A 10,182-nucleotide genomic window follows, 5' to 3' on the forward strand; every position below is an offset into this window, starting at 1 on the left:
CTTTTTCCATTTGCTCAACTGCTTTAAAAGATATGGAGGGAAAAAAACTAATTTCCTAGTATTATTTTTCCCATGCAAGCAATGGCTTTATATGCCACAGGCATGTTATATTGTCAGGAGTGGGAGTCTCCATAAGATGATCTCTTTATTAAGCTCTGGGCCAACCTGGAAAAGTTTGAGAACCCCTGAGTTAGGGGTTAGGGACTTAGTTTGGAATGACAAAACTTCTATTGACTTAAATGGGGCAAAACTCTACCCATAGGCTATACACTGCTAAATGCTTTTTGAGAAGTTCCAATTAAGACAAATTCTGCCTCAGTCTGCACTGGTGAGTTAGGAAACAGAAAGAGGACCTAGGGAACTTATTTCCCCCGAATGCACCTAGCAAAAACAAAGTAAGATACCAACCTATGATCATGGGTACCAGCAATATCCCATTTCATGAGCACAATTAATTTATTTGCACTCCCTATTAGCTGTGTACATTTTATTTTATTTTATCATTTTAAGTGATACTCGTTGCTACTGAGGGTTTGGCTACACTTGCAGGTGTGCAGTGCTGGGATTTAAAGCTGTCTTCGTACAGCTGTGTAGGGAAAGCGCTGCAGTGTGGCCACACTGACAGCTACTAGCGCTGCAGTGTGGCCGCATTTGCAGCATTTGCAGGGGTGTTGGGAGTGGTGCATTATGGGCAGCTATCCCACAGAGCACCTCATCCCATTTTGGCGGCGTGGGTTGTGGGAAGGGTGTGGAGGGTGCGGGTCATTCTGCTTCCTGTCCCAACGCCTCGTGATGCATCGCTTCACATCCCAGCAATCCCTGTTTTTCCGTTCACGTTTGGTGCCATCTTGACTCTCTCAATGGTTTCTGTGCAGTGTGATTTGTGTGGGAAATGGAGCCCGAATTGTTGAGGAGTATGCTGACGAGTCTTGCCAGCACATCATGTTTGGCAGTTGAACTATTCCTTAAGATCCAAAGTGATGAGGAGTTCGACGATGATAGCGAGTCGCCTATGACCCATATGACACTAAATTGCTTGTGGCATTCACGGACATGCTCAGCACCGTGGAACGCCGCTTTTGGGCTCGGGAAACAAGCACTGAGTGGTGGGATCACATCGTCATGGAAGTCTGGCATGACGAGCAGTGGCTGCAGAACTTTCGGATGAGAAAAGCCACTTTCATGGGACTGTGTGAGGAGCTCGCCCCACCCTGCGGCACAAGGACACAAGATTGAGAGTTGCCCTGCCGGTGGAGAAGCAGGTGGCTATTGCAATCTGGAAGCTGGCAACTCCAGACAGCTACCGATCGGTTGGGAACCAGTTTGGAGTGGGAAAGTCGACCTTTGGAATTGTGTTGATGCAAGTTTGCAGGGCCATTAATCGCATCCTGCTAAGAAGAATCATGACTCTGGGGAAAGTGCAGGGCCGCCCAGGGGGGGGGCAAGAGGGGCAATTTGCCCCAGGCCCAGGGCTCCGCAGGGGCCCCCACAAGAGTTTTTCGGGGCCCCTGGAGCGGTGTCCTTCACTCGCTCTGGGGGGCCTGGAAAACTCTTGCGGGTCAGGGCCTTGGAGCTTCTTCCGCTCCCGGTCTTCACCGGTGGGGGGGTCCTTTCGCTCCGGAGCAGAAGGACCCCCCGCCAGCAAATTACTGCTGAAGCGGGACCTGCCACCAAAGTGCAACTCGGTCTTCGGTGGTAATTCGGTGGCGGGGGGCCCTTCTGTTCCGGGACCCCCCGCTGAAATGCCCTGAAGACCCGAGGCGGGGGCCCCGGCCACCGAATTACCACCGAAGAGTGGGCTGCACTTTGGCGGCAGGTCCTGCTTCAGCGGTAATTCACCGGCGGGGGGGCCCTGCTGCGGGTCTTTGGGGCACTGCCGCTTGCTGGTCCCGCGGCTCCAGGGGACCTCCTGCAGGCACACCTGCGGATGCTCCACCGGATCCGTGGGACCAGCGGACCCTCCGCAGGCACACCTGCAGGAGGTCCACCGGAGCCACCTGCCGCCGATGGCCCCAGGCCTCCGGAATCCTCTGGGCGGCCCTGGGAACGTGCAGGACATTGTGGATGGCTTTGCACAAATGGGTTTCCCTAACTGTGGAGGGACGATAGATGGGACGCATATTCCTATTCTGGCACCACCCCACCTAGCATCCAAGTACGTTAATCGGAAGGGGTATTTCTCTATGGTTCTCCAGGTGCTTGTGGATCACCATGGGCGTTTCACTGACATTAACACAGGCTGGCCTGGAAAGGTGCATGATGCATGCACCTTTCAGAACATTGACCTGTTCAGGAAGCTGCAGGCAGGGACTTTTTTCCCAGACCAGGAGATCACAGTAGGGGACATCGAAATGCCCATTGTGATCCTTGGAGACCCCGCTTACCCGTTAATGCCTTGGCTCATGAAACCATACACAGGGAAGCTTGACAGGAGCAAGGACCAGTTCAACTACAGGCTGAGCGGTGCCGAATGACTGTGGAGTGCGCTTTTGGCCATTTAAAGGGGCGCTGGCGATCTCTGTATGGGAAGCTAGACTTGAGGGAAAGCAGCATCCCTGCCGTTATATCCGCGTGCTGTACCCTCCATAATATTTGTGAAGGGAAGGGTGAAATATTCAGTCAGGCATGGACCTCTGAGGTTCAATGCCTGGAGGCTGAATTTGCACAGCCAGAGAGCAGGGCTACCAGAGAGGTCCAGAACAGGGCTGCAATGATTAGGGATGCCTTGAGGGAGGAATTTGAGGCCGAAAACCAACAGTAATGTTTGGTGTCTTGCATGGGAGTGAAGTGCAGTGGTTACAATGTCAGTAGGAATCTGTGTTTGCTAAGCTGATTTGCAGTGCCTGTTTCTTTCCTGGGCTAAGGTATCTTTGACTTTCTGAAATAATAAATACTGTTTTCAAAGCCAAGAATTCATTTATTGAAAAGAAAATAACTTTATTGACAGACACACAACATTTTGGGAACCTAAAAGGGCAGGGAGGTGGGCTGGGGAACTGTACAGTCACAGGTTTGAATATGTCCTGTCTGGAGTGCTGTGCAAAACTGCTGCACTTCAGGATGCCTATACTGCATGGTGATGGGGGTTGAGTGCAGAGGGTAAGGGTCGTAGTTCTCAGGGCTGGTTGGTGAATGTACAGGTGTTGGAGGCAGCTGGTGGTGGTAAGAACCTGGATGCTGGGGAAGGGGGTTTTGAGCTGACATTGGGGCACAAGGAAAAGTGCTTTGGGATGGGGGGCGGGGCCCTGATGTGTTAGTGCTCTGCCTGCATGGCTACGAGCGCCTGGATAGAGTCTGCTTGGCGCGCCAGGATGCTTATCAACTGCTTTGTGCTTTTCTTCCTGGCCGCTGCGTTTTTCTGCCGGATCTTGCTTTCCCTTTCCTTCCAGTCCTGCACTTTTTGATTCTCTGTGACAGAGTGATCCATAACTGCTTGCAGCATGTCTTCTTTGCTTTTTCACAACTTCTTCCGGAGGTTTTGGAGTCTTTGAGCTGTTGATAACATGGGCAGCCGAGATCTCAAGGTTGCTTATGGAAAGGCAAAAAAGGTAACACTTAACAGAGGCAGCATTGTTTATATCAGACAGTTATTCCCACACAGTGAAGGAGTTTACAGTCTTCACAATAGCATAATTTTCCCATACCAAAGAGAGCGCACATAACCCACAGGAGCCCTGAAATGATGAGTAAGGGGAACTGATTGCTTCAGGGCTGTACTGTCTTCGAGGTCTCCACCCGTTGGGGAAAGCAAACAGCGGCAGGGGGCACCTACACTGAACACTCTCTGAACATTTTCCACAGGAGTTGATCCTGGAAGATAACTCGCTGCTGCAGGTCACCTGGGAAGAGCGGGAAGGTCTTCTACAGGAATGCGGATTCCACTCTGGCCCCTATGCATCTTGCCTGTGTCTTGCAATGGTCCCCCCACCCCTCGCGGCACAGTGGCGCAGATACGTTAGCCTGACTGGGACAAGTACCACAGTGGCTTTCCCAATAAACTTGCGCAAGCGCATTGCCCATACTATTCCACATCTAGGCATGCATGCAGCCCTAACCCTTCCTCCTCTCCCGAAAACTATCCATCCTGAAAATAAAAGCCGCTTACAGGGAACCCGCTCCTCTGTTTGTCCTCCACCAAGTACCGGCTGCTGCGACTGGCTACCTTCCTTCTGGCTTGAGAAGAGCTCCTGGCTGCATGCCTCCAGGGACTCCGGGGTGTCTCCTCCCACCTCAGTACTCTCACTCTCACTTTTCTCCTTTTCCCCCCCTTCTCCTCCTCCTCCCCGCTCTGAAGTGTCCATGGTGGTCCTCGGATTGGCGGTGGGGTCACCCCCAAGTATCGTGTCCAGCTCTTTGTAAAAACGGCACATCGTGGGGGCAGTGCCGGAACGGCGGTTTCCCTCGCGGGCTTTGCAATAGGCACTTCGCAGCTCCTTCACTTTAACCCTGCACTGCAGCACGTCCCGGTCATGGCCCCTTTCTGTCATGGTCCTTGATATCTGCCCATAGGTATCATAATTCCTACAGCTGGAGTGCAGCTGGGACTGCACAGCTTCCTCCCCCCAAACACTGATGAGGTCCAGCAACTCGCCATTGCTCCATGCTGGGGCTCGTTTGGGGCGTGGTGGCATGGTGACCTGGAAGGATTCACTGATTGCACTCCACACCTGGCTGAGCAAACAGGAAGGGGATTTTTAAAATGCCTGGGGCATTTAAAGGGCGGGTCACCTGAGGCCAGGGCAGTAGAGTTCGAACTGATGAGCAGAGTGGCTAGAACAGGCATTCTGGGATACATCCGAATACCTCTGGAGGCCAATAACAGCGCTTTTGGTGGCCACACTGGCTGCTGCAGTCGTTATTCCCCAGGCCAAGGTGGAGTACCGCCAGCGCTTTAGCCAGGGAGATACAGCGTTGTATGTGCCTTGCAAGTGTGGACAGTGAGTGAGTTGCAGTGCTGTAAAGCCACCACCAGCGCTGCAACTCTCCAGTGTAGTCAAACCCTGAGATGGGCTAGAAGGTCAGTCCTGGAGACTTAAGTCCTCTAACCACAGAGCTGGAGCAGCACAAGCAGTAGCACTGCAAGCCTGCTTCAGAAGAGCTTGTTGATGTGCCTTAGGCTATGTCTATACTCAAACTGCTACAGTGGCACAGCTGCAGCTGTACCGCTGCAGTGCTTCTGTGTACACAGGGCTGGATTAAGGAAGGGGCTTAAGAGGCTGCAGCCCAGGGCCCCAGCTCAAGGGGAGCCCCACAAAAATAAATCACAGGCAGAGATCTCCGGGCCACAAAAAGGGGCTCTCAGGCTGCCTGTCATAGCCCCATGCCACTCCCGGAAGCGTCTGGCTACTAGCATGTCTCTGCAGCCCCCAGCCCTGTCCCCTGGATATACATGGGTGAAAATGGGTTCCTCTCTCACCTAAATGTGAAACACTTCCAGTGCATCATCCCATAAAGATTCTGCTTTTCAATGGACAGCTGTCCCCAAGGGACTTGACTGAGAGCACCGATTCATCCATGGTTATGACTTTTGGTCACACGCATTCCGAACCTGGGCTGGATTTGAGCCAGGGAGCTAGAGAAATATTCTATAGACAATCCTCAAATGTAGAACAAGTTCTGTCTGGAATTGTACTTCTACTTAGATTGTAAACTCTTTGTTAGCTGTTGTACAGTGCCAAGCTCAAGCTGTCACAGAGCCTAGCAAGCACTCCCTGCTCACTGGGCCCACTGTGAAAGGAATCCATACTTCTGCTGCTCTGGATCCATGGGTGTTTCAAGCTCCTGGTGCCTCAGGAGGCTACAGAACTGGTTTCTCCTTTGGCCTCTCTAGCACATTTCCTGGGCATTGACAGTCTCTTACCCCTTCTCAGAAATGGGTCTCAGCCCATGTGGGCCTAGGACCCCAGGACAAGTGCAGATCTCTGAGATGCCGCAATTTCTTAAACATATTCCTTTCCCAGAACTCCACCCAAAAGATGTGAAGCTTCTGGTTTAGTTTCTGTCTCTCAGGGGCACAGAGTAGTTGTGAAGTACACACACACACACACACACACACACACACACACACACACACACACACACACATTTTTCAGGCAAACACCTTTATGCTCTTTTAGACTTAATCATGTGAAGTACAAGAGAATATAATGCAGATTGTGATGAGATGGGCGAAACCTTGTTAAAATCTAAATGATACGTGTGAACTCACCCTTCAGTGAACATAACTTAAGGCTAAGCCCCCAGCTAAGACAAAAGGAATATGTGAACCCATCCTGGAGCTTTTGCTGAATATTGTTTTGGGTAAGAGTGTGTGTGGGGAGGGGTGGGGAAGAAAGACAGAACAGACAAAAAGCAGAAGAGACAGAGATAGCCAGAATGAGCAAATGAAAACACAGTACTGACCCTTGAAAAAACCTGGGAGAGTGTTTTGTGTCATACGTGCTCGCTGAAAAGAATTTTCTTGGTGGTTTGAGCTAAAGAAGCTGTTTCCTGCTATTTGATTCCTTCTGCAATCAGAGCCACATGACTTTGTACGTTCCTTGTAAATAAACAAAATGTGTCAAAGAAATACCTATCACCCATTTCTACTCCTAGCTGCAACAGCTGCAGGGCTCCAAATTTTGACTAGCTGCTGGGGAGGGAAAGGGGCAGCTATACAAAACAATGAACATCTTAAACTGCAGTATCGCTCACTTTCTACCTCACCCTTCCTGTGTGACTCCTTAGGTACTATCGCTGTCCAGGAAGGCAGGTGATGTATTCCTTGCTTCATGCAGGCTGTTATATGATGGGTGATCTCTCGCTCAAGAACTGCAGAAAATGTATCATTATCCATCTTCTGTGGTCTTGCTCTCTCCTGCCCTATGCTTGTTCTTCCTGTCTGGCTTCCCCTGTTTAGCTGTGGCTCACTATTTAAACCCATATAGCTTCCATTATTCTGTGATTTGAGTAACTTTCCATTGCTCCTACTTCCCTCCTCCTTTTGGAAGGGTAAACTAGACTGGGGGCTTGGCTACACTTGAGAGTTGCAGCGCTGGTGGTGGCTTTACAGCACTGCAACTCACTCACCGTCCACACTGGAAAGGCACATACAACGCTGTATCTCCCTGGCTAAAGTGCTGGCGGTACTCCACCTTGGCCTGGGGAATAACGACTGCAGCAGCCAGTGTGGCCACCAAAAGCGCTGTTATTGGCCTCCAGAGGTATTCGGATGTATCCCAGAATGCCTGTTCTAGCCACTCTGCTCATCAGTTCGAACTCTACTGCCCTGGCCTCAGGTGACCCGCCCTTTAAATGCCCCGGGCATTTTAAAAATCCCCTTCCTGTTTGCTCAGCCAGGTGTGGAGTGCAATCAGTGAATCCTTCCAGGTCACCATGCCACCACGCCCCAAACGAGCCCCAGCATGGAGCAATGGCGAGTTGCTGGACCTCATCAGTGTTTGGGGGGAGGAAGCTGTGCAGTCCCAGCTGCACTCCAGCTGAAGGAATTATGATACCTATAGGCAGATATCAAGGGCCATGACAGAAAGGGGCCATGACCGGGACGTGCTGCAGTGCAGGGTTAAAGTGAAGGAGCTGCGGAGTGCCTACTGCAAAGCCCACAAGGGAAACCGCTGCTCCGGTGCTGCCCCCACGACCTGCCGTTTCTACAAAGAACTGGACGCAATACTTGGGGGTGATCCCACCTCCACTCCGAGGACCACCATGGACATTTCAGAGCGGGGGCAGGAGGAAGAGGAGGAGGAAAGCGAGAGTGAGGGTACTGGGGTGGGGGGAGACACCCCGGAATCCCTGGAGGCATGCAGCCAGGAGCTCTTCTCAAGCCAAGAGGAAGGTAGCCAGTCGCAGCAGCCAGGACTTGGTGGAGGACAGAGGAGCGGGTTCCCGGTAAGCAGCTTTTATTTTCAGGATGGAAATTTTTCGGAAGAGGAGAAAGGTTTAGAGTTGCATGCATGCATGCCTAGATGCGGAATAGCACATTGATGGGGTCTATCACATTGCAGTAATCGGTCTCGGTAATCTTTTCAAAAGTCTCATCCAGAGCGTGGGCAATGCGCTTGCGCAGGTTTATTAGGAGAGCCACTGTCCTTGTCCAAGTCAGGCTAACGCGTCCACGCCACTGTGCTGCGAGGGGCGGGGGGACCATTGCAAGACACAGGCAAGATGCATAGGGGCCAGGGCGGAATCCACACTGCAGTAGAAGACCCTCTTGTGCTTCCCAGGTGACCCGCAGCAGCAAGATATCTTCCAGGATCAACTCGTGGAAAATGTTGGGATAGTGTTCAGTGTAGGTTCCCCCCTGCAGCTGTTTACTCTCCCCAATGCACAGAAACCCAGAGGACAGTACTGCCCTGAACCAGTCAGTTCCCCTTATTCACCATTTCGGAGCTCCCATGGGTTATGTGTGCTCTCTTTGGGATGGGAAAATTATACTATTGTGAAGACTGTATGTGACCTCCTTAAGTGCAGGGGAATTACTCTATCTAGTATAAACAATGCTGCCTCTGTTAAGTGTTGCATTTTGCCTTTACAGATGCAACCTTGAGATCTCGGCTGTCTGTGTTATCACCGACTGAGAGACTACAAAACCTCCGGAAGAGACTGTGAAAAAGCAAAGACGACATGCTGCAAGAAGTGATGCACCAATCTCTCAAAGAGAATCAAAGAGCACAGGAGTGGAGGGAAAGGGGAAGCAGGATCCGCAAGGAAAATGCAGCGCACAGGAAGTAAAGCATGGAGCGGCTGATAAGCATCTGGTGCGTCAAGCAGACTCTATCCAGGCGCTCGTAGCCATGCAGGCAGAGCATTACCACTCCCGCCCCCTCCTGCACCTCTTGTCCCAAGGCTCTTTTCCTTGTGCCTCCATGTCAGCTCCAAACCCCCTTTCCCAACATCTGGGTTCTTATCACCACCAGCTGCCTCCAACACCTGTACATTCACCATCCAGCCCTGAGAACTACGACTCTTACCCTCTGCACTCAACCTCCATTACCAAGCAGTATAGCCATCCTGAAGTGCAGCAGTCATTGCACAGCACTCCAGACAGGACATATGCAAATCTGTGATTGTACAGTTCCCCACCTCACCCCCTTGCCCTTTCAGATTCCAAAAAAGTTGTGTTTCTTTCAGTAAAGTAATTTTCTTTTCAATAAATGAATTTTTGGCTTTGAAAACAGTCTTTATTATTGCATAAAGTTAAAGATAACTTAGCCCAGGAAAGAAACAGGCACTGGAAATCAGCTTAGCAAACACAGATTCCTACTAATATTGTAACCACTGCACTTCACTCCTGTGCAAGGCACCAAACATTACTGTTGGTTTTCAGCCTCAAATTTCTCCCTAACCCTTGCAGCCCTGGGCTGAGCGTCTCTAGTAGCCCTGCCCTCTGGCTGTGCAAATTCAGCCTCCAGACGTTGAAACTCGGAGGTCCATGCCTGACTGAATCTTTCACCTTCCCTTCACAAATATTATGGAGGGTACAGCACGTGGATATAACCGCAGGGATGCTGCTTTCCCCCAAGTCCAACTTCCCATACAGAGATTGCCAGCGCCCCTTTAAATGGCCAAAAGTACACTCCACAGTCATTCGGCACCAGCTCAGCCTCTAGTTGAACCCTTCCTTGCTGCTGTCAAGGCTCCCTGTGTACGGTTTCATGAGCCACGGCATTAACTGGTAAGCGGGGTCACAATGGGCACTTTGACATCCCCTACCGTTTTCCATTCTAGGAAAAGAGTCCCAGCCTGCAGCTTCCTGAAGAGGCCAGTGTTCCGAAAGATTCGTGCATCATGCATCTTTCTGGGCCAGCCTGTGTTAATGTCAATGAAACGCCCACGGCAATCCACAAGCGCCTGGAGAACCATAGAGAAATATCCCTTCCGATTAACATACTCAGATGCTAGGTGGGGTGGTGTCAGAATAGAAATATGCGTCCCATCTATTGCCCCTACACAGTTAGGGAAAACCATTAGTGCAAAGCCATCCACAATGTCCTACACGTTCCGCAGAGTCACGGTTCTTCTTAGCAGGATGCGATTAATGGCCCTGCAAACTTGCATCAACATGATTCCAACGGTCAGTATTCCCACTCCAAACTGGTTCCCAACCGATCTGTAGCCGTCTGGAGTTGCCAGCTTCCAGATTGCAATAGCCACCCGCTTCTCCACTGGTAGGGCAGCTCTCAA

Source organism: Gopherus flavomarginatus, chromosome 1 (genome assembly GCF_025201925.1).
Source record: "Gopherus flavomarginatus isolate rGopFla2 chromosome 1, rGopFla2.mat.asm, whole genome shotgun sequence".
Taxonomy (NCBI): Eukaryota; Metazoa; Chordata; order Testudines; family Testudinidae; genus Gopherus; species Gopherus flavomarginatus.